General features: G+C 41.5%; 1 long non-coding RNA gene across 1 annotated transcript; it reads right to left on the bottom strand.

Moving 5' to 3' along the window:
• Positions 1 to 3,293: 3,293 nt before the first annotated feature.
• LOC134476170 (uncharacterized) lies at positions 3,294 to 21,695 on the bottom strand. Its single transcript, XR_010047743.1, has 3 exons — positions 18,320 to 21,695; positions 17,340 to 17,673; positions 3,294 to 4,773 (listed from the first exon to the last, which is right to left on the bottom strand). It is a non-coding gene; the product is annotated as an uncharacterized LOC134476170 (long non-coding RNA).
• Between the last annotated feature and the right edge of the window lie 211 nt (positions 21,696 to 21,906).

Genomic DNA, 21,906 nt, shown 5'->3' with positions numbered 1-21,906 from the left:
ATAAAACATGGACCACAGTGCTCTAGAAGATAATAGGTATGAATGTAGAGACCACAGTGTGTGATGAAAACAATGTCTCATGAAAAATCTTCACTAACATATTCTGGAGCCAGCTGTGCACACAACTTTGTAAATATAAATATGAATGTCATTGAATTATACACTTATAGAGATGAATTTTATGACTTGTGAGTAGATATCAAAACAAAATACAAGAGACATTGGAACAGAAAGTAGTCAGTCGGTGGTAAATAAACAATCCAAGTTTTTAATGTTACTGTAAGACATTCTATAATTTTTGTATTATAAAAATGAAAACATCTGAGTTAATATGACAGACAGTTTTCTCATAACTAATATAATGTTTTAGCAAATCATAACAGGCTTATATAAGGCATTTTCTGGCTTGGACTTTTAAATTAAACTTGGTTTTCAAAAATGGGTGCTTGCAGAAAATGTGCACATAATACTGCATTACAATTGGTTCTTATTCATAGATAGATGATGCATGGGCTGCCTTCATTCTAAACTTGGTATCTTGTTCTGCCTTTCAACCAGTGAGAATTGCTTTTGTGAAAAGAAAAATATTTTGTAGTATTTCCCTCCACTTTCTCTTCTCCCTTTTGGACTATTGCTTTTAAAAATTGGTCTTTTGCTACATAATGTTGAGCACAATCCTTTCTGCTATCAAAGTCTTATGAAACCTTCAGTCACTGCCAAAGCTGAGAGAGTTTGACTGTCTATGAAGCATTCCTAATGTAACTTAGAAAAATTTGGTTATCCCTGCTCTGAGGGAAACATCTATAGAACCTGTAGCTGTAAGTAAGAATTCTAAGAAAAATATCTTGTGAAAAAAATTCATTTTTAATAATAAAGCACTGAATTTAAAATATGCTTCACAAGGAAGTTTTCCAAACTCACCAGATATTCGCATTACAAAGGTACACCAATACTCTTCAAGCTCTTTAATTGCTCTGGTTCCAAAACCAGACAAGTATCCTGCCAAAAAAGATAACTACAGACCAATCTCTTTTAATAAATGTTGATGCAATAATCCTCAACAAGATATTGACAGACATCAGTGAATTGTCAAAAACCATATTTCATGACCAGATAGGCTTCCTCCAGGGAAACAAGGATTGTTCAACATATCCAAGTCAGAGAATGCAATATATCACTAAAGAGAAGCAGACACGAGCACATAGTCATCTCAATAGAAACAGAGAAGATGTTTGAAAAAGCCAACATCTTTCATACTAAAAACACTAAAGACAGTAAGTATAAAAAGACCTTATCTTAATCTGATAGAAGCTGTTTATGAGAAAACTACTGCTGACGTCATATTAAATGGAGAAAACTTGAAAGTTTTCCCTGTAAAAAGACAGGCTATCCACTATCACCACTCCCATTCAACAAAGTGTTCAAAAATGAGCAAGAGCAATTGGAAAAGAAAAACAAATAAAGGAGATAATTATAGGAAAGGAAAAAGTCTATTCTTTTCAGATGACATGATCCTATATAGAAGATGCTCAAAAAATCCATCAAAAGAATCTTAGAAATAATAACCAAATTCAGTAATATTCAAAATTTAGAATTAACCTACAAAAATCAATGGAAATCCTGTACACTCATGGTGCACTCACTGAGAAAAAAATTAGTAAAAACACCATTTGCAATAGCACCAAGAAACATTAAATAATTAGGAATTAACCTAAGAAATTGAAAGAGCTCTATAATGAAAACTACAAAAAAGACATCAGACAATAGAAAGATATCTTGTCTTTCTGGGTAGGCAGGACCCTATGGTCAAAATGATCTTACTTCCAAAGTTGATACACAGATTAAATGCAGTCCAAGTGAAAATAACTGCAACATTCTTCACAGAATTGAGAAAAACAATCCCAAAATTAATATGAAACCAGAAGAGACCCAGAATAGCAAGAACAAAGCAGAAAGTATCACAATCCTGAATTTGAAGTTATATTACAAACCTTCAGTGATAAAAAGAGCGTGGTTCTGACACAAAAACAGACATGAGAGTAAATGGAACGGAATGGAGGATACAGAATAACCCCAGGCACATTCAGCTATTTGATCTTTGACAAAGTGGCTAAAAACATACACTGGTGGAAAGACTGCCTCTTTAATAAATGCTTTTGGGGGAAACTACTGTGTCCTCTTTAATAAATGCTCTTGGGAAAAACTATCTCATCCAAAAAACTCAAAGATGCTCTCACAAACAAAGATGGAAAATAAAAACAATAATGGCGACAAAGGGAAACATATCGATATGTTCCATGAGTTCAGTACTATCAAAAAGCAGAAAATCACTGAGTGCTAGTGAAACTACTTACTGGATTACTAGTCAACAAAAGGGAAAAAATCGACCATTTTTCCTGACTTTCCCAAGTAAACTGTTTCACTGGGTAAACAAAGAGCAGAGGAGGCCTCTTTGTAGAAGTATTCCAGCTAATGAAGAAGAATTAGACTACTGTCATTTTGGAAACCCAGACTAATTAGTGTATCTAGTCATTAATCACCTGTAGCTGCTCACATCATAAAGCAACATCTCCACCTTTTGAAGTAAGAGTTCAACACTGCCTGTGATGTACTTTTGCCTAAAAAATAAAAATTAAACCTCAATTTGATTAAGCCTCTATATGCAACTACCAATTTACAGGATATACAGATAGAGACATGCTAAATGATGGCAGAGATGTGCATGCAGTCATAAAAGCCTACAATGTGGGAAGCTACCCGACAAAGCAATTGATAAGTTAGTTACAATAAGACAAAAAAGAAATAAAGGACTTATCCATTAAAACGTGTAAGATAATCACTCAGTAATACATAGATCTTATATTAATTAAAATTAATCAAAATTATATTTTTTAAGCAAATGGAAATTGCAATAGTGGCTTTATATTTGTTGACATAAAACCCCTTTTAAGTTTTTGCTGTGTGTATCAGGCTATTGTGATTATAGTATATGTGTGTGCACGTAACAGAGGACTTGTGTTTTAGAGAACTGTCAAGAGATGATGGTATTTGTGTTTTGCTTTAAATAATATAAGGAGGAAATTAAAAGGTGATATAGACATGAAAAAGATAGGTCATACATTAAAGGAATTGTTAAATCTGAGTGGTGGTATATGAGCTAATATTTTTTCTATCTTTATATTTAAAATTTTCCATGAGTTAAAAAAACTACATAAAATATAGTAAAATAGATGTTAAGAAAAAATGAAACATGAAAAAGAAATTCATAACTATTAGAGTATTTGAGTGCTTTGACAAAATTTGCATTATGCAAATTAATACTGAAGGTAGCTAAAGCCTCTGAAATGAATTCTAGCCTTGCATCCCCCTCTGATATCCTCATGAACCAGAGCAAACTGCCAAGTGCTACACACTATGCAAGCTCTGGGGAGCTTTCTAATGTAACGAAATGACCTGTACTTGAATGAGTTGTCTAACTTTATTGCAATCCTATAAAACCTGGGGGGAAACTAAGAAAAATTGAGTTAGCATCCAGTAAACGGCACACTTTATAAAGCAGAAATTATAACAAATTTATTCATTGCTATGTTTCCAGGTCTGTTTTAATATTTAATTGTGCAAATTTATGGGGTACAATGTTATAATCTGATATAAGTGTACAGTGAGTAATGATCAAATCATGGTAATTAACATTTTCGTCTCCTTAAACATCAAAAAAGTTTGATGAATGCATAATGATTGTAGTTATTCATGTGATACAGTGTAAAGTTTCATTACATGAATATAGTATATACAGATAAAATCTGGGTAATTAATGTTTCATCTCCCTATCATTGCTTAGTGTTTGGTGCCCTCAACTTCTTTTAGTTATTCATAAAATGTATTATATTCCCAAATCTTATGACAATGCTTGGTACATAAGAAATACCCTAAAATTTGTTAACAGATTCAAAGGAGGAGAGGTGAAGGGATAGAAGAATAAATAAATTTTACACAAGTAGATGCCACGTGTATATATATATATATATATATATATATATATATATAAGTAAATTTCAGTATAGTTTTCTTAAGACTGAATATTTATATCTAAATTTCAATAGTTTTTGGCGATCCTTGCATTTCCTTACTATTTTAGCTCTGCAAGGTAGCATGCACAAGAATTGCTTGGAAAGCAAATTAATAGATTGCTAAGTCCCACTGCAAATTCTTAAATTTGCCTTTCAAATGAGCTTGCAGGTAATTCTGCTGGTTGTGACTTTGAGTAGCAGCAATTAAGGCAGATATTCTCACCTACCACTCTATCAGAATTACTGGAGAGCTTTTGAAATATTCCGATTTGCGTAACTCCTCTGACATCTACAGAATGAGAGTTTCTGAGGTCAGTCAAAAAATGTGAATTTTAAGGAAGTTCCTCAGTCACACGAACAGCCCAGACCTGAGAGTAGCCTGCGCTGGTGCTGTCTGCCATGAGGACGGCACTCACTTCTGCAGAATCTGATCCACAGCTACCCCTCCCAGGAACTGCGGTCTAGTCTTACTTTAAGTGATTGAAACTTACATTTAAATTGCCACTTGGGGCTCGTGGCCACTGTGTTAGACAGAGAAGGCCTAGACCTTCAAGTTTTCCTTCTTGAATCAACAGTTTTCTTCCATGGCAGCAGGAAAGGAGACCAGAGTACCGGGTTCCACACCTGTTGGTTTCCTCGGACTTTTCATTCCATTCTGATTGCAGTGAGCTGCCATCCACACCCATCCTGGGACATCCCTGACCTGTGGAAGAAGGTAAGATGCTTTGATATATTTTCAAATGAACAACGCATACTTGGACTGATGGGGTCATTGTTTACCTCCCAAACAATTATAGTTTGAGTCTGTATTAATGCCACCCTCTCAAGAGATCCTCCATGTACAGTACTCATCAACTCACTATCTCATTAATTTGCTCAGAGACTTGTGAGTAGAAAAAAGGACTGGGATTATTGTCCCATTTCCCTGGTAGAAAAACTGACTTTTAAAGAAGAGAGTGGCTTGCTGAAACTTCCCCAAGTGACTCCTGATGGGATGCTATTTTTCCAAGTACTGCTGTTCTCTGTATGTCACTGTGATTCCTGCAGTGAAGGACACCACAGCCATCCTTTGAAAAGCAGTTTGCTTCCTTTGGCACCTAAGTACGTATGAGGCTGGAACTTGAGCCCTAGATGAAATAGAACAAGGCCAAACTGGACTCAAACAGCCTACAATTATAGAGCAGCTTATACTTCTGGGCTTCCAAAGACTCCATGGCACAGACCACAGGCTGCAACATAAATTAATTAGGAGAGGTGTCCAAGCTAATTATATAAATCACAGTAAGGGGAGGAGGACTATTGCAAGTGGATTAAGAAGTGGGAAATTGGAGAGGCATAATAAGAATCCTTCTCCAAATGACAAATCTCAGGTCCTCCCCAGGTAATTCAGTTTTATAGCAAGATATATGCCTGGGGCACTATCTTCAACTAGATTGAGACAAGACCATAGGCCATCTGGAAGTCAAGCCATAAATTAGTAATTACCTACAAGTAGCCCAAGGAGACTCTAAAATGCTGTCAAAGTCCAAAATCTGCAGAGCCAGCTATAACTTTTCTTGGCTTTACACAAGTGATCTGAGTTACCTGCACCAAGCTGAGAGCTAAGGAAGGCAAACATCTCCAGGAGTGTTTCCTGTGTTAGCAGTAGGAAAGACTACTCTGGCCCCACAGTTTTCTTCAAGCCAGAGCTGCTTCTCCATGAAGGGAGGGCAAGGGGATTCTGGTGGGTATTGGGGGGAGGCTACAGAGAAGGGCCAGGGCCAGGGAGCGGAGAGTGGGGTTGGAATAGCGCACCCTGTGTCTAAGGCAGAGTCAGCCTTCAGGAGAGAGGCCCTGGGTAGACCTGATTCACTTAATAGACTTTAAGTGCCCGAGGACAGGGAACAAACTTGTATCACATTATCAGACCCGCCCGCTCAGCATCAGTGGTGAAGGAGGTTCATGAATATGTAAATACTATATGTATCTTGGAAACATGCTTGACAAGAGAATAGCTAAAATGAACTGATTCTAGTTATAAGCCCATCAGCCTGCCATTCTTCATGTTTGAACAGGCAGGCTATTGCTAGGTGACAGATCATTAAGGCCATCTACTCAGTCAGCGGAAATGAAGAAATAATTTGTTCTAATAACCTTCAGATGACCTCCCAGGCAAAAGGGAGTCTTTAAAGTGCTGTCTCTGCCAATACATGTCAGGCAGGCGGGTGGGGCGCTCTGGCCCCGCAGTCAGAGCAGAACCGCTGGTGAAACAGATTAATAAACACCTCCTGACAGGGACAGATCAGGGAAGGATCTCATCACCTGCCGGGATGGGCTGATGAATAATTCAGAGCTCTCCATCAGAGCAGGAGCTGGGCTGCCTCTGCCCCAGAAGGGAGGGGGAGCCAGAGGTGCTGATTGCCAGGATTGAATGGAGGCCCCAGGGACAAGTGTCTGCTCCAGACTGTGAGGCATCAGGCCAGGCTGGGGAGCAGCTGACAGACAGCTCCTGGGGTGAGCCTGAGAGCCTAGGTCTGCAAGGGGCCAGCAGGGCCTCCTCCTCAAAGACTCCTGACAAGCTGAGGCCTGGCCTGGGCCTCGGGAGCAGGCTTCTCCTGTGCCATTGCTCTCAAACTCCCTGCTTCTTTGCATTGCTGGTGGGTTCCAGGTGAATGGGCCAGTCTCCCAGGACGTCCCTCCCTCCTTGGGTCCTTAATCACTGTGGAACAGTTCTAGGGCATGTGGACCTCTGTGAGGAGGACAGGGCAGTGTCCAACTACCAGCTATGTGACCCTGACCGTGCTGTGGAACTTCAGTGAGACGCAGGTTCCCCAACTCTAAAATAGGCTCCATCATAACTGATTCACAAAGTAATCATGAGAATTAAAAAACAAATCCATGGAGGTGTCTTAGCAGAGGGTCTAGTACCAAGCAGTCCCCACTTCATGATGGGAGCAATTGTCTGCCTCTACCTACCTATCTGTCTTTTGACCAGCAGTGGCACTGGAAATAGACTGTATATGCAATTTGGTAATTCAAGGAGAGTTAGAGGCACTTCTGTGGGTGCTGCATGGTTCAGCAAAGCAGAGAATGACAGCGACATGGCCCAGGAATGACACAGAACAGACGCCTCAACCTTTCTAGGTCTCAGGGGACAGAGGAAATTGAGAGATTTTCTGCCCGACAAAAGCCCAGCACAGTGACAGCCAGCCACGGTGACCAGGCAGAACAGCTCACAGGACGTGTGTGCCCTCCACGCTGTGGCCAAGGTTTTCTCCTGGCTGAACTCACTGGATGCCCGCAAGAGGTCCGTTAATGGCTCTGTAAAGATAAGGCTCTCAAGGCACAGAGCAAGATGCAGAGAGCTGGGAACTGCATCTACCGGGACAAAAAGGGGAGACCTGGCCCATCATCAGACTTGATGCATGCATTAGAAGGGTGGAGGGAAGAGCAGGAGGGAGAGAAAGAAGAGGGAGAATTTGAATAGTAGAATGGAAAAAATATTGAGTTTAGAATTAAAGAAACATGCCATCACTTAAACCACCATTTATCCTTTAATAAGCCAGCTCTCCACCTTCTGGTCCCATCATCCATAAAACCAAAAGCTCTGAATTACCTGAATCCAGACCTTCCTGAGCCTGGACTCCATGGCTTCAAGCCTGCTCACAGGGTCATTCTGTCAGTGCCGTTCCCTGCAGGCACCTGCAGTGGGTAGTTGCACTGAAGAAAAAGACTGCCGTTTGTGGATATCAGTGTCACACAAAATTTCTCCCCAGCTTCAAAGTTAGAGTTTCACGTAAATGGCTTAGAACAGGTGTAAAAGGAAAACCTAACCATTCCATGCGTTCAACCAAATTTGAGCCTTTCTGGGCTGGAGCCTTTTGACTTCGCTCAAAATGAAAGAGAGAAAGATGATGTTCCTTCCTAGAGTTGGACTTGGAGAATCCTGTGGCCAGAAAGTTTCAAACGCTGTAGATATTCTTGAGAGTCAGTTTTTATGGAACATCATTGTAAAGAATCTTGTCAAGTGGCTTAAAGATGAAGTCCCTTTTCAGAACAGTTACAAAAGAGAAAGGAAAGTGAGTAGCATTTAGTAATCAGAGAACGGAGCCATAGGAGGGAGGAGCAGGGTTACACTGGAAACAGACGGAGTGCAGCCTGTCAGGATGCTGGGTCAGATGCAGAGGGAAGTTTGCATTCGAAGTTTGGCCCATACAGCTCATTCTGTCTTCTCGGTACTCCAGGTGACTTTGGTCCTACTGTACTTTGTATAGCACTTTATTATAAGGAATACTGTGTGCTAGAGAAAGATGAATACCATCATTTCTCAAATTGACCAAAAGAGTAATTGTTCAGTCATTTTATTCCAGAATAAATATGAAATTTATTTATTCATTAATTCATTCATATGTATTTTCATGAAGTATTTATTGTGAACCTATTGAGTTCTAAGAAGTCTTCTAGAAATATATTCATGGCCCAAATAGATACACACAAAGGTCAGAGAAATCTTTGAGTCATAAATGATTAAGAAGAGCCAGACACTACAGGATCTGCAGAGAGTATCCCAGGCAGCCCAAGAGATGAGGGCGAAGTCTGGAAGAGGCCTCAGTGTGTCCTATGCAGGGGGCAGGAGGAGGGCCACATGGCCAGACAATGGTAGACCAGAGGGCAAAGCGTGAGGCTGCAGAGGAAGAAAGAGAGCAGATGACAGGCCCAGTGCATCTGGCCATGTTAGGGTGCAGTTAGACCACAGCGAGACCCCTGGACATACGCATCATCATGTTTCTTACTCTATATATTTGGGGCTTTTCTTACAGTTGTGATAGGGAAAGGTCTAAAAGGCCATGTTTTGCTATGCATTCTCCTTAGGCTCCATGAATACAAAAGGCTTCAAAAAGGGGCGGATGGATTAAATAACCAAAGGAAGTGCCCAGCTGGATGGACCCTTGTTTAGGAATGGGCAGGGGTCCCCAGCACTGGATCTCAGTTCTCACAGCTTTTGACTTCTCTGTGGTCCATTTTTAGCCTTGGGTTGGAATTTGGAGAGAACAGTAGAATATGTTCTCTGGGCCTTTTCTTTTTCTCATGAGTTAATTTCCTGTACATCCAAGGGTATGATTTCTCATGTATATATAGAACAGGAGAGGATTAGGCTTAGGCATCCAGCTGAGTATGGATGTATGTACACTTTTTGAACAATTTCACCAATTGTTTTTGTTCTTTTTTGGGACTAGGCAACTTTCTTTGTGTTGTGTATTATCTGAAAGTGTTCAGTCTTTTCAGAATTAATTTTGTCTCTGGGTTTACTATTTTTTCAAGTATAGGGTAAGGATAATCAACAATCGTAACTTTCCTCTTTTAAGCAAGACAGTTGAGGTCATTAAATAGGACTGACAAGGGATAAACAGGAAAATATAGCCAAAGAAAGCATGGAGGCAAATGAAGAACAAGGGGGTGATTTTTAAAGAACTGCAAGTGAGAAAGACGTGTTTCTTACTTCTTCTTTCCTTCTTTAGTGTCAAAATTATGCCATGCAAGAAAATGACAGTTTCTGATGCCCAAAGGATGAAGATGTTTGATACAAAAGAAAGTGATACTGTGTACATGCACAGGAAAGGAAATCCTGGTTAGTCTCGTGGCAAACTCTGCTTTCCTGGAAAAGTTCTCATTTGTATTTCTTACTCTGGGATAATTAATAACAATGTCTCCCTTTATCTTCAAAAGTGTCTTTTTTGAATGATAAATTATATCATTGCCTTTGCCCTTAAATCTACCTCTTCCACCAAGCAGGTATTTGTCTGTGGGTGAATGTATCCACTGTCCGCACTTCAGTTTCTCAAGCATGTTGTGCCATTGGAATTAACCTGAACTTTAGCTTAGTCTTCTACGGTCCCATTGAGGCCAAAAGAAAAAGATAGAATTTGGGGAGGTTTATGGTAAATAATATACATATGATATTTTGAATTTTATAAAGTAACTATATCTGATAGTCAATTTCACCTCCTTGTTTAGTGCAACTGCCTCTGGATTAATTAATAATTATTAGCTAATTATGATTGGGACGATTATGTGGGTACTACACAGAAGATCTTGAATGAATAATCTAATTCCTCATAACACTGTCATGGTTTCTACTTTATATGGACTTTAGTCACTTCAAAATATCATTCAAATTTAATTCTGTGTAGCTGTAAAATCTCATTCTTTTAGCCACATGACATAATTAGATGTACTGAGCAAAAACAGCAAAGATCTTCAGTGTAGGAGTTTGATAGGCAGAGGTATTTTATAGTAACAAATGACTACCACTCTTATTGCCTTTAAAATACTTATTCTCCAATCATGTTGCACGCTTATCAAAATTCGCCAGAGCAGACCCTTTGGTCTGGTGCTCCAGTGCCCTGGCAGAAACAACGTGAGGGTTTCATGGGGGAGACCACGTCACTTTTTGTTCAAATTTCATTGGCCAACTTGGGCCATATGACCACACCTAACTCCAAGAGGACAGGACGTAAGATCCCACAAAGAACCAGAAAGGCAGACAGGGACTCTGACGAAAGACACTGTTGGCTTTCACACCAAGGTACTCCTAGGACAAAAGACCCAAAAGTCCTCTCGCAGCTTTGAGATTCTCTCAGCTCTAATTACTCAGCAAAATATCATGGAATTATACGGGCATTTTGATGATACTTATTTCATGTTTCATTAGGCTATAGATTTATCAGATTATCTTTGCTAAAAACAGCTGCATGCTGCCAGGCACGGTGGTGCAGGCCTGTAATCCCAGCACTAAGGGCTGAGGCAAGAGGATTGTTGTGAGTTCAAGGCCAACCTGAACTACTGAGTGAGACCCTATCTCAAATTAAATAATAAAATTAAATCAAAAAATAAAAGCAGCCACTTTCTATCTCAATAAGCAAGTACAACCACATGGATATAAGATATAGTTCTGTCACTCCTTTCTCAGGAAGCCTTTGCAGTATCAACCATACTGCAAGAAACGACAGTTCAGAGAAAGGAAAGGTGTGTCTGCCCCTGGAGAAAGTGTCTTTATGACACTGATCTGCTCTGATGAATCCACTAATGTGAAATTTCTGACCCAATAGGCAGTGATTGCACAGCTCTGAGACGCCTCTCATTATTCACGAAATACGTGCTGCACGGCACCAGCCCTCTCCCTGCAGACTGGCTGCCAAGCAATTACTCATTTCCATCACTTAGCTTTTTTATTATGATTATTTTTCAGTCAGTGTCTATATATTCAGCACATGTCAAGAAGCGAAGCACAGTTCCAGAATGAAAATGATGCTTGTCTTGTTTGATTTTAAATAGAAAAGCACTTTCAAGTCCTTAAAAATTAATGTTGTCTTAAACTTTGCAACAAGCAATAGGGAAAACTGGTGGTCTCAGAAATAAATGGAAAGTGATCAGGAGCATTTCCACCATTGTACATCTGTGCTGCCCAGGAGCTGCTGGAGGGGCTATCTTCTATGTCCTGATTTATTTCTCTGACTCCGCTGCCCCCCACAGGATCCTTAGGAGGAATAATGAACTAGAAATGGTGACAGATCTCTGGGAGCAGTCCTTTGTCAGAGGCACAGGTACTCATGCACAATGCCCCATGCATGGAAAAGGAACAGACTTCCGGAGCCATGACTTTGTCTTCTCACGGGGTTTACTGTTGAGTCCTTGCAGGTACAGCGTGCAGTGCAGAATGGCTGTCTTGTGCTCTTGTGTAATACAATATGTGTGGTGCCTTTGCATTCCTGTGGACATCATAGTGGAGGGATATTTCAACCCCAGAAGTTGCTCCAGAAGAGTTTTTAAACCTGGTGAAATTTTATTAAAAATCTTCTGTTCTGTTCTAGGCTCCAACCATCCCGTGTGATAAGATCTCATGTTCTCTAATCAAGTGAGTGATGAGCTCAGCTCCTCATGGTCTCTGTAGCCATCCTTCCGTGTGGATGGACAGTTCCTCACTGAAAACACACCGCCTCATTTCTGTGTGAGCTGGCTGTCTGATGTGCTCACTCTATAGGATGTGCAGAAGTGACAGGGAGCAGTTTTGAGCCTAGGCCTTAGTGTCCTCGAGGGTTGCCACTACGTCTGTCCAGCACACTCAGTTGCCATGAAAGCAACCAGGTCAGCTTGCAAGAGGAAGAAGAAAATGGGACAATTTCAGGGTGCCCCGCTTGTCTCAAGCTGGCCAATATAGCAGCTGACAGCCTGCTGCAACCTCAGGCATATGTGTGAGGCCCGCCAGAATCTCAGAGCCTCACTCAGCTGACTCCAGACATGGAACACAGTCCACCACTTATTTTTATAACGTTTGTGACTTCTTATTGTAAGGTCTTACCTAAATAGCTGATTCATGTCCCAGTAAGAAATTGCCTTTTTCTCCCTCTGCCATCATCCAGTCTGATAGATTTGATTTACTTTGGTCTTTCACTTTTCTTCAACTTCGTTAATTTGTGCCACTTATTAAGTACATCTCACTGTTCTCAGTGACAGGGCTGATACAGCAACTGGAGGATCAGAGCGCTTCTGCTCAAGAAACTCACGTCCTAACCTAGCAGCTCTCGCTCTCCTTTGTCGTGACACTTAATGGATGGCATTAATATGTGCAACGTGCTCTCGTGAGCAAACCTGGAGTTATGAGCCTTTTCTGGTGCATTTGCTTTTTTTGCACCATATGCCCTGTGCATAAGAAATTGCCCTTGAATGCTCATGAGTGAAAGCAGCACTAAAGAGTTTGAAACATGTTACAGATGTCACCTGCAATCATTTGTGTGCTGCTATTTTACTTACTACTAGTTGCAAATTGCAACATATTTCTCTGCTGACAGCTATGCATTTAGATGTCCTAAAGAACAAGGGGCCTAGCAAAAGAGAATGCTGGCATCAAGGTATGAACTATAGCTCAAAGCACACTGACAGAATGGTTTAGCAAACCAGCTCTTCAAAAAGAATGTAATCATTAGGAATTGCAAATGTGTATCGGTACAGAATAAAATTAAAAGAAAAGCTTTGCAAGAAACAGGCTGGGAAAGGGCTCTCATGATTAAGACAAACACCTTCTACCAGGGCACGCAGGAGATCTTTCACTAAGAAGTGGTGTCTAACCTAAACCCAGGTTTTGACAAGACATGAGTCAGTTCACTAGAAAGACAGCACGGTTACCCCTCTCCTCCAATCCCAGATGGCCCCTATCCTTTTGACTGAGCTCGGTGGAAGCTGAAACTTCAGAGCAAAGAAGTGAAGTGTAATGGGCACACCTTCCTCAGCCCAGGTTCTCCAGTAGTGATATCCCAGGAGTCAGCCTCCTTCATTGGCTTCTGGACAAAAAAGGAAGTCAGCTGAGGCACCATCTCTCCATCGCCTGGTAAGCAAAATGCATAGGGGTGCCATGGACTTCTTCCTGAGTCAACTTATTTTCACTGTATTGTTAGATGACTCTTGGAAAACTTTCCAATCTTGGTTCTGAGCTGTGTTTTGAGCTTTGTCCACCACTGTAAAGGAAGGATTGATATACACACCCTTCCCACTCTTGCTTCTGAGGACCCATCACAGCAGTCACATCTGCCCTTTGTAGAATGAATCCTTTGGAATGCCAGTGGATACTGTTTATACAACAGCTGTTGCCCTGTCTGCTTCTTGTCTGTCTACCCTAGCAAAGTGAGATCAGTAGGGTTCATGCTACCGCATGAGTTTTCCAAGAGCCTTTTCCATTCTGAGAGCATAGGAAAGAGAACCAGCGCTGTACTGGAAAGAGGCCATGAGAAAAGTAAAGTTCTACAGAACAGAGCTGCATAGAGAAGTTTGCTTGGAAATGTATATTCTGCCTGTAGGTTGAAAAATATAGCTTAATAGACAGATAGGAAAGTTGCATAATGTCTTCTCTCCCCTCTAGAAAAATCCTAGTACAGATGCTTAAGATCCAGGAACAAATGTACGCTCTCCTCTGCGTATTCTTATTATTTGAAGAAATAGCTGCTGGCTTGCTACCAAGCCCTAACACGAATAAATGTATGATTACAGGCTGCAACCTGTACACTTTCAGAAGACCTCATTTCCATGTGGCATTTTATACACCAGACCTCTGGGTAGGGACCTCACGAAGGCTTCTGCTACCAGGCTGGGGAGGCACATTTGATGGGATTAGGCTTTCCTCAAGCACATGAGCATATGACTCTGATTCTCAAGGTTCCTACCCTTGCTACATGCTCGTTTTCCTCTCAACTCACCCATGAGGACTTAATAGGAGTTCCCTATAATTGGCTGATCAAGACGAAAAAGCATCTAGGCTTGGTTTAGTGATGGTTCTGCATGATAAACTTTTAGCATCTAAAAGCAGATGTCTGTCACAGTGCAGCCTCACTCGCGGTGGCCTGAAGGACAGCAGAGAGGAGGTGCTCTGCCGACAGCAGAGCACTCAAGCAGTGTCTCTGTCTATTCAGTTGTGTCTAGAGGCAGAGAGATGAAGATTAGAACTGTATCGACTCAAGGGCAGACTAGTGGTTTGGTTGGATGGTCAGGGGCTTGGAGGAATACTGTTTGAAAACTGGTGACAAGAAGGTTTGGGGACAGATCTGCAGATAAATCTTTCAGCATAGGAAGATATGAACAGATATCTGTGTCTTACCAAAGAGAAATCTCAACAGAAGAGGAACTTGAGAATTAGCTGTGTAAGATGACCCATGCCTGCAGATCTGAATAGCCTGTGTCTTAGAGGAGGTCCATCTGTGTATTTCCTAGCCAGCCTCCTGGTGCCTGGTGGCCTTATCAGCTGAAAAAGATGTTAATCATGGGCACATCACTTTGAACTTCCACTGGCCATGGCTATATCCTCAAAGGGCTGTATTCCTTGCAGGCTGGACACTCAAAGAACAGAAGTGAGGCAGACATCAGGGTTCCCTCAACTTTAGGAAGGGTATTGCCCCATTATAACCGTAGGACGTGCTGGGTTTACCTTGTGTCTATTCTGGCTCTGACTCAGGGGCTTGCCAGTGTGCCTCAGATGTGCTCATAATCCTCTCTCTCTCTCTCTCTGATTTTTCAGCTTCCACTCCAGATCTTCTGTTCCCCAGCAGGGGGTCACATTTGTGCAATACCTAATTCCTGTAATAAATCCTCTCTCCTCTAATACTCACGGAGGTTTTGCTTCTCTCACCAAACCTTGGCCAATAAAAGGGAATTAGAGAACGGGCCTGCATACTATGCATGTTTAATCCATGGAGGTGGGCAAGATGCCTGGCTTTTCAGGATAGAACTTGTGTGCACAATTTGTCCTTGGTCTTGAAAGGGAGGAGTAGTGTGGAATAGGATTTCTATGCATAGGAGTAAAAAGCAAAAGACCAGAAGACAATACACCAAATCTAGACCAGCAGTAAAAGCTTTCTTTTGGTGCTGACACTATGCAAGAGATATGCTTTCCTTTTTTCCCTACTGTTATAATTTCCACGCTTTTATGGTAAATATAACTCATCAGTAGAAAAAGAGAAAAACTTTGTTTTGAAAGAAAAATCAGGGAATTAAAAACTTACAAAATCCTTTGATGACATATGCATATGTTAGGACTTAACAAAAAAATCAATTTCTCTAGTAGAGTTGAATTAATCCATTTATACTCATTTTGTATTAGATTTCCAATTCAGAAAATGCCATAGCTTTTTGTATCACAAATAGTAAATAAGAATAACTGGGAGTACTAGCGAACTCCTTCAGTTACAAAATGAGGCCAGGGCTCAAAGCAAGGTGTAGTTAATTGTAGGACACGCAGAACACTGCAACTGATGGACTCGAGTTGTCCTAGATATATCAGAGCCACAGGCATAGCTAAGAGACTAAGCTTAGATCGAGCCTCTCACTCTGAGGTATCTCTTGGGAATGTCAGTGACAACCATGTGTAGTCAGTACTCAGATACTCTGTAAATAAATGAGTCTGGTGTGTTTCCTCTCCAATATTCTCTCTGTCTCTCTCTGTCTCTCTCTGTCTCTCTCTCTCTCTCTCTCTCTCTCTCTCTCTCTCTCTCTGTCTGTCTCTCATTGCTACTAAGGAGATTAGATAGTTTATAAGAAAAGAATTAAAGCCTGTGGGTTTTGTATGTTACAAGTACTTTTTCTTATAAGCAATAAGAAGCTATGGTGAGGTTTGAAATAGGAAACTTGTCAGAAAGTTATCTCTAAAAAGTAATCTGAGGACAGGATTAATAACAAAACACTCTACTAACTGTGTAAAAAGAGAAAAACTCCAGAGACAGAAAATCCAGCTAGGGAGCTATTGTAACAACCTGGCAAAGACTGGTAATGAAGTGGCTCAAGAATCAAAAGGGCCCAAAATTATGTAGGACAAACCAATAAACATCATATTAGCTTGGTTAGAAACTTATTTGGCTTGAATGAAAGGTCACATTTGTTTTATCAGTGAAGAGCAGAGAAAGGTTTGCTTTTAGGCAAACGTAACAACTTATTTCTGCCTCAGAAGACAATCTGATGATACATGATCTTATGCTTGCCACACCTGGATGGAAGGACAGTATAGACTGGACCGAACATTTGTCGCTGTAGCGGGGGCAGTGCTGCAGTGACAAATAACTCTGTGTCTTGATGGCTTAAAGCTACTCGCATTATGTGTCCAGGATCAGTCTGGAGGTGCAGCCAACCTCCATGCCCACGCGTCTGGTGGAGTAGATGGAGAGACACAGTGGTCAGTAATGTACCAGCAGCAAGCAGCCCTCTAGAGAAGAACACATCACCTCTGCTCAATTCCATGGCTAACTAATCATCACACTGCCGCAAACAATTTCAGGGGAGCAAAAAAGTACAGTCCTACCGTATACTCCAGTGGAACCAGAAACTTTTCAGTGGCTATGGCTTTGGCACTAGCAGTGCTATCTTGGCTGCCTTAAATCTTGTGACCTACTCAGAGATAAAAACACTTTACAGTAAGACCCTCACCCACAGCAGCCAGTGGTGATGCTATTAATTGCCACAAGCTTAGTTAGGAAGCAGCTAGTTTTCCGCTACGCATAGTCCCAGGGAGTTTCCTGACTGTGCATGAGCGGTACACCAATAGCCATTGTAGAACTTCCACTCTGTTTCTGTCCTGTCAGGAATCTTCTCTGCCGTCTATCTCTGGGCTCCCCAGTCATGCCAGCGCCTGTCCTTCACCTCCTGTCCTCAAGCTTGTGGCTGTGAAGCGGCTGTCCTCCCTTGCTGTGGGCAGGTTGCAGCAGCAGAGCAGGGGCGACCCCTGGGAGGCAGGCTAGGTGGGAGAAGAGTACTTACCTGAAGGAGAAGAATGGGCTCCGGATATTTCGGTCTGCAACCTCTGTGCTTGCTCTCTGTCAGCATGCACACGGCTTGCTAGCGTTTGGGCCTCCTGCTCTGTGTAAGCGTGGAAGTGCAGTGGTTTGCTCTAACCCTCTTGCCTTCTCACGCTCTATAAACAAAGGAGGCCTGATCTGTCATAGCGTTTCTGCAGTCCGCACCAGAAACAGAAGCATGATCGAGGGCCCAGCGCATCCCAAGTCCAACACACTTGCCCACACCTTGCTTTGCCCCTGCGTTTCCCCCGGGCAAGTGCAGATAAACAGCCACGTGTAAACGCAGATTATCCAGTCTGTAAGAAAACGATGAACCAAATGTTTCAGTAAGGTCTATACATCTGACTTTAAAAACACCTAAAGAGAATCTTACTGTCAAATAAATTTAAGCAACACTATTAGTATCTGTTTCCATCCTGTAGTATTTGGACATCCTTAAAGCTGGAGGATGACATAATTCGAATTTTCATCCACAACCTTAGCTCCATGTGCTGCCTCCTACTGTAGAGTTCTTCAGTGTGGAAGAACACCCCATCAGCGTCTTTTCACCTATTTCTGTGTAACATGGGGCTGTTGTCTCAAGACATTCCACTATTTATGACTAGTTTTTAATCTTAAAATGATGTTAAGGCCAGGATTAGTGCCTCTATTTTGTGTTTGTCCCTTCCCCCTCCCTCCTTCCTCCCTACTGTCATATATATTTATCTCTAGCTTTATGTGTCACTGTTTCAACATCTGTATCTACCTCTGCCTTCTACTGGGGTGTAAACTCTAGTGGAGTGTGCCTTCTCCGGAGCATCCAGGACCTCCCCTCATCTATTAGATGCTCCCAGCAAATGAGTTTTGTGCATGCGTTTAACTAAAAAGAAGATTTTGAACAAATCTGAGACATCTCGAGTGTCTCCAGTATCTGAAGGGTTAAACAAGTACCTGCCGAATTACCTTGGCTTTGTCAACATGATCAGTCCCTTCTTCCATCCTCTTCCCAGTCTCTGCTGTCTTCCCTGTGTAGGTTTCCCTGGAGAATGTTAATATAAAAGACAATGAAATAGAAGACCAGAGCAGAAAACAAATATGTATGGGGCAAAAGCCCCACCCCTGATTTAGCCCTCAAAAATTTGTTAGTAGTGGGAGGGAAAAATCTCTGTGTTTGTTTTGATGTGTAAGTGATCCATACCCAATCAATGAGCATTTTCTCTTCAGCTTTTTTAGGAAGGAGGAATGACAGACCCCATGTCCACATCTGAGGTTTTTGCTGGGCCTTTGGGAAACCCTGGCTGTCTTGATGCTGAGGTTGCTGGCTAGAGAACAGTGGAGCAGGTAGGCTTTTCCAGGCTCTCTTACCTGGAGATGGTCTGCCTGACAGCGACAGAAACATGGAGAGAAACAGAGCCAAGTGCTTGCCAGGAAAGGAAACAGGGATGCTGCTGGAACAACCAGGAACACTGGAAGCAGAAGGCCCTGTCCCAGGATGCCTACCATGAGGGCAGGCTGGTTGGGAAGGAGCAAGCTGTCTTTTCAGGGAGTGTGCTGCCAGGTTAGACCATTGCCATCCTTTACTGGCTTGATTCTCAGACTTTCCTGCCCCCCCACCAGTTTGTGTTACCTGACTTCTGCAGCAGATTTTTCTATTCTGAGTTCTTTGAGGGCAAGACACGGTTCCCAGACTGCCTGGTGGCGCTCAGAGTTGAGTGCACAGGAACTGCACAATCAAGGGAATGCATGTAGTTGATCAGAGAGTGCAGGTCTCTTGACCTACAATTCCAAGGTAATGGTGCTTCTAAATTTCAGGGTCACTAAGGGAAAAACAAATCTGTCTTTCTCCACCTAGCTGGGGCAAGGAGTCAAATGCGAACCTGCGTTGTTGACTCTACTCTCTTCCTGTGCCAAAGGCAGCCTCTGGCCAATCTGTCAGAAGACTCAGCTGAGAGGCAGGCAGAGCTCCTGTGCTCCTGCCAGCAGGGGCACTTCTCTGCAGGCCCCTTCTGAGAGCTGGGGCACAGCAGGCCAGCTGGCCGCCTGCTCTCAGAGGATACCAGAGAGAGCCTGGCACCCCCAGTGCATACTAGGGGAACCGAAGCAGCACCCAGTGGGAGAGGACAGGAGACAGGGAGAGACAGCAAGCAGAGAAGGTTGTTTTGTTCTGTTTTAAATATTTACCCCAAAGGAAACTGAAACAGCCACCCCTCTGTAAGTATGTGGAACCCACTGAATGGAGATGCAGGCTGCATAAAACATACCTGTCTCATTTCCATGTGTAGGAACCTTGCATCCTAAACCTTGGAAAAAGGTGGTGGAGTAACTGTTTCTGCTTGGGTACTGTTTTGAAGAGATCATTTTTCCTAATGACTAATGTTATCACCATGCAGGATTTCACTAGTTTTTTTTTTTTCCTGTAGGAAGAGGCCGCCCTGATGTTGGTTCACACAGCCTTGTTGCCATCTGTCGAATCACGGCATTACTTCACATTTTTCACTTGAGCTACCTTCTTCTTTCAGCTCATGCTGAAATGATAGCTCTGTACGGAAAGCACGTTTCAAGCAGAAAAACTAATCTTTCAACTAAAAGTAAATGCTGGTGAGCACAACCCAGTAATTCAGCATAAATTTGTTTCCTTCCAGCAAGTGTTTTGGTCAATAATACCTCTTCACGGGCAGAACTTACTTCCAGATGCTTTCTGTCGTTTTCAACTGTGCCAGGCTCCTTCCCTCTTACTGTGTGCCTTGCAGGTAAAGTTTAACCAAAATTTAAATGCAGCAAAGGAAAATGACCAAAGATTCCTAGAATATGGATAAAGTCAGATTCCACAATGCTAAAGAGATAACACCAGTAGTGATTAGCAACTCTTCTCCAGAGAAGATGAACAGTTTTGCTCCCTGGATATGCCCAACTTCTAAAGGCCTGTTTTTTTCCACTCCATGAAGAAGATACCTAGAGAATACAACAGTCCTCTCAGGACACCCACATGATTTTTAGGAATGCTAACATCTCTTTATAATCCTGCATTATTTCCTTGTGCTATGGAACTCGAGGTCTTTCCCTTTCTGTAAAATGTCTACTTAGAGTATAGAAATTATTACCGCATTGTATTCACTGGTAAACAGTGGTGCCAAGTAACTAACAAATCTGTTACAGTAAATATACTACCTTTTGTTTTAAAATAATATCTTATTGTGTGAAAATGTGAGTTGTAGGAAAAATTTTGTATTATGTTCAGTAGGTCACACCATACATTCTGCTTCGCTGGCTTTTGCTTAATTTTTAAATAACGTATAAGCCCAAATCATTTTTCTATTTGCTGCTTTTATTTTAAAATGCACTCTTAGTTTTCTAACAGAACACAAAACCTTAGTGTGGAATATATAATAACAATTTTTAATAAAACTTTTAACAAAATCCCAAATGGTTCCAGTGGGCATCTTGTCTTTAAGAGTATTTACCAGGTAAGTCATTTTGCTTAATTAGGTGTCTAACTGGTAGGACCTTTCTTACCAAAAACACAAACCAAACTAAAACAAAACAAAACAAACAACACATTTGTACAATCTTCAAGAAGTCTTTCATTGGACCATTTTGTCACTGTGTAAGTGAATATGAGTAAACATTAAATTCTTGCTTGTAACCTCTAGGAGTTCATTAAGTTCCAGGGTACATTGTAAAGCTCACATAGCCAGCTTAAAGGAACAACAACTTAACTAACAGTAACAGTAACAGAGTAGAAAGTAGTAAACATTCCAGGTGCTTCTTTAGAAACGGTTTCATGCTTTGATATAATGCTTTAAATATGGGAAATTCCTCATATTTTAAAGTCTGTTTTAGAAAAAGCACAACCTAAGTTAGAACTCTTAAACAGTAAGATCCAAGTCATTTTTAAATAAAGGAAGGAACCTCAGTGATTATAGTGTACATTGAAATGGTATTTAAATAGACTGTTCTTTCACTGAAAATCATTAAATGATATGTCAATTTTAAAGTATAATATAGAAAGAAAAAGATAGAGTGTAACACTCTAGTATCAACCTTTAAAAAGATCAAACTATTTAAGATACTAACCCTAGAGTAAATGAGCAAAGTCGGTGAATGGTTTAGGTGGAAATTGCTGGAGCAAAAACCCAGAACATCATCTCTTTCTACCAATATGACAATTTAATAGGCAATCCAAGCCATTTTCCTTTTTCCTTCTTGGGTAATATCCTTTTACATTACCTTGGATAGGATGCTGCGTTCTAGTCTTTGAATTTGAACGTTCCCCAAGAATCCCATGGTGACTGCTCACAGCTCACAGTTCTAACAACTCTATCAGGAAGGGGAAACAGCACTAATTGGCTCCCAAGAGCTTTTCCTTGCAATAGTCAAGGAGTGGAAGATAACATGATTGAGCTACGTAGCCAGGCAACCAAGCTTTGGAACACCATTTGGCAGAAAACGGCCAGAAAAACAAGGACCGTTGGCCCCTGGGACTCCACCCAAGCAGAAGTGGCTTTGAGAAAGTTTTCACACAAGCTGTTCAGGATGAGAAGTCCCCCAAC

Source organism: Cavia porcellus, unplaced genomic scaffold, assembly GCF_034190915.1.
Source record: "Cavia porcellus strain 051 isolate PalLab524CR breed Dunkin Hartley unplaced genomic scaffold, mCavPor4.1 scaffold_1, whole genome shotgun sequence".
NCBI classification, from domain to species: domain Eukaryota; kingdom Metazoa; phylum Chordata; class Mammalia; order Rodentia; family Caviidae; genus Cavia; species Cavia porcellus.
Note: the sequence above shows the minus strand (reverse complement) of the source record. Positions and strands in the feature narration are given on the sequence as shown.